Genomic DNA, 6,589 nt, shown 5'->3' on the forward strand with positions numbered 1-6,589 from the left:
GACACTACCGTGAGACTAACATTCTTCTTGTGGCCTTCAGTCAGCAAACAATAGCACCTGCCTGGAAAGACATCTTTCTCCCCATAGTAGCACAAAAATATCCTTCCGTCTTAGGTACACAAGAACCTTAAGTAGGTATAAAATTTTCAAAACCCCATACATTTATCTGATAGTCTCTTCGAACCACTGAAATGAAATTTAAATTTAACCTACCTTACCTCTGTATTAAAACCGATATTTTTACCCCTTTTCAGGGAAAATCTGACAAGGAAATAATAGACTACCGGCGGAAAGGCCAGTGTTACCCGACCAAAATTCTCGCGAAGGGAGACCACGTATTACCCTTAATAATGTTAATTAGAGTGTTGTTCGGTAAGATTCTACATCCTGTGTACACCCAAGAGATAATTAACAGTTAAATCCCTAGGGCTTTTAATCATCAACTTTTGAGGAAAAGCATCGTTGCGATAAAAAGTTCAAGCGTTTTTAGGTAAAACTAAGCTATCGCGGGGTTACCATTTCGATCTTGATAAATGTCTTGAGTCTTTCTTAAGGAAGTGTAAAGTTACTCAAAAAGCAATAGACAGGGCTATGCTGATTCTCTGCGAGATCGAGTGAAATAAGGGTCGCTGAAGACCCAAAGTAAGCGATGGAATCATCATTATCAGCCATAGTTCGTCCGCTCTTGGTCATAGGCCTTTCCATAGACCTCCAGTTCCCTCGAATGTTACGTCGCCTATGTCATACAAGTAGGAAGGTATATACACAACATCGTTTAACGTTTTTGATTTTGCTCGTGCTCAATGAACTTAGGCTGCGTTTCCACTAGAAATCTGCTGGGATGTGTTGCGAGGTAGTACGTGTTTTTCATGAACCAATAGAAACGCTTCATTTGCCTGTCCTCGTACAGCGCATCTCTGTTGGAAACAGCTGAGCGGAGGGAAGCTAGGTAAAATGAAGAGTTTCTATTGTTTCATGAAAAACGACACTCCTCGTATCACATCCTCGCACATCGAAAAGCCCAGCAGGGCTACTACGAAACTCGAAGTTCGTGTCGTGCGGTCCCTCTAACACTTATACCATTTAATACGAGAGCGAAAGGGACGGCACGATACGAACTTCGAGTTTCGTAGTAGCCCTGGAGTTTAGAGCTGCAACAAAAATCGTGCAAGTTACATCATTTCGCAATGAAACGAACGAGTATGAAGTTGGTCAATCGAGCGCCCCTCGCACCTTTAGAATAAAAACGACACAATTTGAAATATTTGCATTTTCAAAATAAACTGTATTTGTTGCAGAACCTTTTTGATACAAGCCTTTACCATTTTTTGACTTATGATTTTGTTTATATGTGACACTCGAACTTGATAATAAAAAAACTACAGAAGACTATCGAAGGATTTTGCTTTATTAGATTGATTTAGATACAGTATTAAACAAAACATGATTGAGTTTTAAAATGAGAACATTTCGAACTGCGTAAGTTTAATTCTAAATATGCGCTATGTATACTTCGTTTTTTTTATAAAAAAAGGTAAGCGATCTTGACGTGTCTTTTTATTGAAAAATAATGTTGAAAATAAGTTACAGCAAATATGAAACAATTAGCAAGGACATATGATCATGTACGTGTTTTTGGTATCATAAGTAATAGTTACTGTTTTTTTTATAAACGATTTTCAATAAAAAGACTCGTCAAGATTGTTTACCAAATTTCTAATGCTAAAAAAAACAAAGTATAGGTAATGCAATTTGCACGATTTTTCATGCAGTCATCACTGGGTTTTACGCAAATATCAAAGCGTTTCGCAGAAATTGGTCGCGATAACATGTCCAAATTTAAAGCAACCAAGATTAATCAAAAGCCATGACTTAACGCAACTGGGAACTTGAATCGTTTTTCATTTTCGTGTCAGTTAATTGAAAGGAAATAGAACGTTTCCGGACTCACGCACGACGTGTACCAATTTAGATCATCAAATATGTACACTGTAGACTTAAACTATTATAGATCTTTAGTCTATCGAATAAAGGTAAAAATTTGTTGATCGCGCATGAAAACACCTGAAATATTGCCTTTATTTATACAGAGCTGGTGGAATAACAAATTATGTCGATTTTACACCGGATATTATTTGAAAGTTTTAACAGGAAATTGATATTGGATTGTTACAAATAAGACTAAGGGGCTGTTTCACCATCCATTGATTAGTGCACTGGCGGTTAGTTGTGATGCCGTCTCTATTTGTTTTGTTCGAATAGATGGAGACGGCATCACATTTAACCATCAGTTAACACTAATCAATGGATGGTGAAACAGCCCCTAACTCGAATTGCCTTTTAAAAGGAGGATAAAAGGAAATGTTTTAAATGCCGATGCCTAATAGATGACACCTTGCTATCACCTCTTTTATCGATGACATAATAAAATTAACTGCTATTGGGACTTACATAATAACACATATAATTACTCGAAACTAGAAAAAATCATGTGCCAAACTTAAATATTAAATCACAAGCAAAATATAAGAAAGAATATACATATGAGTAATACCGTAGCTCATTCAAACATTCGTTGACATCATCATCATCCCAGCCTATTTACGTCCCACTGCTGGGCACAGGCCTCCTCTCAGAAGGCTTGGACCGTAGTTCCCACGAGGGCCCAGTGCGGATTGGGAACTTCACACATACAATTGAATTACTTCACAGGTGTGTGCCGGTTTCCTCACGACATTTTCCTTCACCGTAAAGCTCTTGGTAAATTTCAAATGTAATTTCGCACATGAATTTCGAAAAACTCAGAGGTGCGGGCCGCGGTTTGAACCCACGAACCTCTGTTTGAGAGGCGATAGGTTAAACCACTAGGCCACCACGGCTTCGTTGACAGCTTCTATCTATTTTAAGCCCAGTCAGAAGTCTGCTAAAAACATTGAGTCAGATAAGCCTAATAAAACCAAACACAGCATATATTTCATGCGAGCTGAAAAAATATACGAAAGTTACTGCAAAAATGTAAACGCTTATAAAAAGCGTAGTCAGCTGGGCGTTCTCTCGGCACTTTTTCAGTTGTTTTGTGTTAAAATTGCAGTGTTCAACACGAGACTATATAAGTACAGTAATAGTAGTTTAGAGAGCATAACGACGTACTGCAAAATAAAAGAAATAACTACAGTAAACTGGGAATAGTTAAACGACGAATTCACTCATTTATAATCGCGTTTGCTAGTCCGCAATCCATAATGTAAAATAATATCAATAAATCGTCACTAAATCTCAAAATTGTTTTTTTTCTGAGTGTACTTTATTTATTGTGAACATTATTTCTAGGGTCAATTACGTTTACTTATTGATTTATGATGTTTTTCGAAGTGACTAAATCTAGAAATAAAAATGCACGTTTCTAATTTATTGAATTTACTAAACTTGTGTGCCCTGGCAGGAGTTGCAAGGCGTCATGGATCGACATACACATAACATTATATTATATATATATATATATATATATATATATATATATATATATATATATATATATATATATATATATAAATAAATAAACCTGAACAAAACAACAAATCCTACTGATTCCCAGCCATCAGTACATACGCCTTGAGCTCTCTAGATTCAAAGACCCCAATCAATCAGAGAAGAAGCCCCGCCAAGGGCCGGCCACTTCACATGCATGTCGCATCGACACACGGCTTTAATAGCCACTCCACACTCGCGAACCATGAATTGAGTCGAGTACGGGCTGACTTTGACTTGAAATACTTTTCGTTCTATTAAATGTATTCAAATAATAATGTAAATATATTTTTGCTTTAATTTTACCATTAAAACTCAAGCTTTCAAAGGGCCTTATTTTATTTTGACTACTTTAAAAAACATTTATATGAGCATACAATTTCCAACAATCTTGGACATGTGCAGAATTGTTAAGAATAATTGATTGATTCAGGAGTTATTTTGCGAAGATCCGTATCAACAAACTGCCACCTATGGCTACATCCGTGCGTTACTTGCTTTTCATGCATAAGTCCTCTTTCCTCCACTTCCAGATAAACCTTAAACATTAACCAACCTGATGAACCTTTGAACATTCCACTCATATCAACCTGTCCCATAATTCCAACTACTCTCGTTTTCACACAAATCAGTCACTAAAGCGACACATTCGACCCCTTTACACACCTGAAACATGATCTCTATCTCCAAGAACATACTTTCCCATAACCAACAGGTACCAAACTTCCCATATGTACTACCTTGTACTTGCAATAATACAGCTTCAAATTCCTATCGTGTTAATTGATCCCTATCCTTCCTCGCATAATTTCAGGTAAACGGACCCTCTCACCTTATGTTGAACTCAAGTTCAGACAATGGTCCCGAGATATGGAAATCCGAGGAAACTTGGAGTAAACAGCTATCTGTAATCAAACTAGCTCCCAGTTTTGTTTTTGATAGCAACAAGTTTAGCGCTGCTGTACGTTTTAAATTGACTTGAAGGTTCTTCATTTGGTTGTATTTACTGTTTGTTACTTCAAAACTTAGTCATCCCATGGCTTTTTTTTATTTGGGCTTGTATGCTTCCGTTCGAAAGACGTTATTTGTTTCGTCACAGATGCAAAGGCCGTTGGTGATGATGGTGAAATGACAGTTGTAAATTGAACAACAATTCTGCACCGATCGTTCGTCGAATTCCTTGTTAGTCTATTCAGTTCTTTTTCGTCCAAATTCAAATATATTTTTATTAAATTTTATGTTGTACTCGTACGGGCCAGTGGCGTGGCGTCAGATATTTCCGTGGTAAAGCCGAAGCAAAATTCGCTTACATCTTTAATTCTGTATGACTTGTTGTAAATATTGGGCAAGCGAGAATAGGGTTCTATGGACGCTTCGCCACTTGTATGGGCCCCTGATGGTAACTACGGCCCAGCCAACCATTCTGAAAGGAATCCTGTGCTTTGCAGTCCGTGATGGGATGTGATGTACATTGCCTGAGTATCATAAAAGTGCACTAAAATGGATCTTTGGAAATTTCCACGGGACAAAGAGCAAGCCAATTTTTAAGTGCAGTACCTAAATGTACAACGCACAACCTAAAAATTCACGCCGTCATGTCATTAACTTTAAGGGCCGGATTATGTGGTGGTGCATTATTATAGGTCTTAGGTCAACCGCGACTAAATTTTTTATTCTTCACCGAACAAAGCCACGGGATAAAACTTGTTAATCACGTGATTGTTCTTGTTCATGAAAGTACTAGATCATGTTTGAATGGTAGCCCTGTCATTCCTAAGCCCGCACGTGCTTCGTTCAGGGTCGGAAATGGAGCGGGACGTCGCGTCGGATTGCTGCTACATTGCTTCGCTTCCGCCGGAAGACTCTGCCCTTTGAATACAAAACTCTTGTCTTGCCAGCCATGGAAATGTTTTGTATATATGCGCACGAACCTCAAACTCTTCTAGAGACATTGTTAGTGCCAGTAAAAATTATCGGTAGTTGTACCATTGAGCTTCTCTAATTTAAATTGCGATGTTTGTTTGTTAAGATCGAATATTGCCAGTGGAATTTCATCCACTTTTAGTGATTAAATGGACTCGAAATTTGGATCTGAAATGGCTAGATGTCAACCGATAGTGTCTTTTTAAACTTCGACATTGGTGGAATCATCTATTGTATATTGTCAAGGACAGACCTCTTTGGGGAGGTTGACCTTAAGGAGGCCTAGTAAGTTATTTTTTGAGTAAAACAATAAGACTTTTTAACAATTTTTTAATTAAATATGAACACAAAAAATAACAGGCCTAATTGACAAAATAAAAGTAAGTATTACGAGAATCTCAGGTAGTAAGTTCAAGCGATTTTATTGAGATCGGTTCTGATTATTCGGTGTCTCCTCACATTGTTCGAAATCCTCTCCTCGTTAGTGTCATTGAACTGGTCGCAAGTCCGCCAACTCTTGGTATATTAATTGAAATTTATTTAAACAAACATTTATAAGAGTCCACGGTAGTGGGGTTACGGAGTAATACGCCTTAATCGTGTTGAAAAATATTTACACAAGTTATCCGTACGTTTCGAGTAAACCGTCATCAAACTTAGCCTTAAGGGAAACTAATTGTGACTGTGCCTTAAGTACACTATCAGTCGCGCCCTTAATATCCTCGGTTACATCGAGACCCGATTTCTAAAATATCACTGGGGGTAAAGAAGCTGACAGTTTGACTATCTGTTTACGCAACTCAATAACGGTATCCGCGATTGGTACCTCGAATAGCCACCTCATAAGTTAGTTCTGCTTTTGAAGAGACAAGTATTTAATTCTATGACAATCCATAGTTACGATTTACCTCAGTTAAATATAAAGAATACCCGAAGCTAATTAATAAAAACGTTAGCCTGTTTGCTAGCGATCGAAGTATAATGGTCTCTAAGCAGGGAGCAGACGGTCGAAAATAGAGAGCACACGTATAATGAATAATAGATAACTGGTTCTGTTAACTCTGCGGCCAGTTGATTTTTAGCAAGCACTCGAGTAGTATGAATGAATGTTGTGAGTTGTAATTGGTGGTTTGTGTTA

Source organism: Choristoneura fumiferana, chromosome 13 (genome assembly GCF_025370935.1).
Source record: "Choristoneura fumiferana chromosome 13, NRCan_CFum_1, whole genome shotgun sequence".
NCBI classification, from domain to species: Eukaryota; Metazoa; Arthropoda; class Insecta; order Lepidoptera; family Tortricidae; genus Choristoneura; species Choristoneura fumiferana.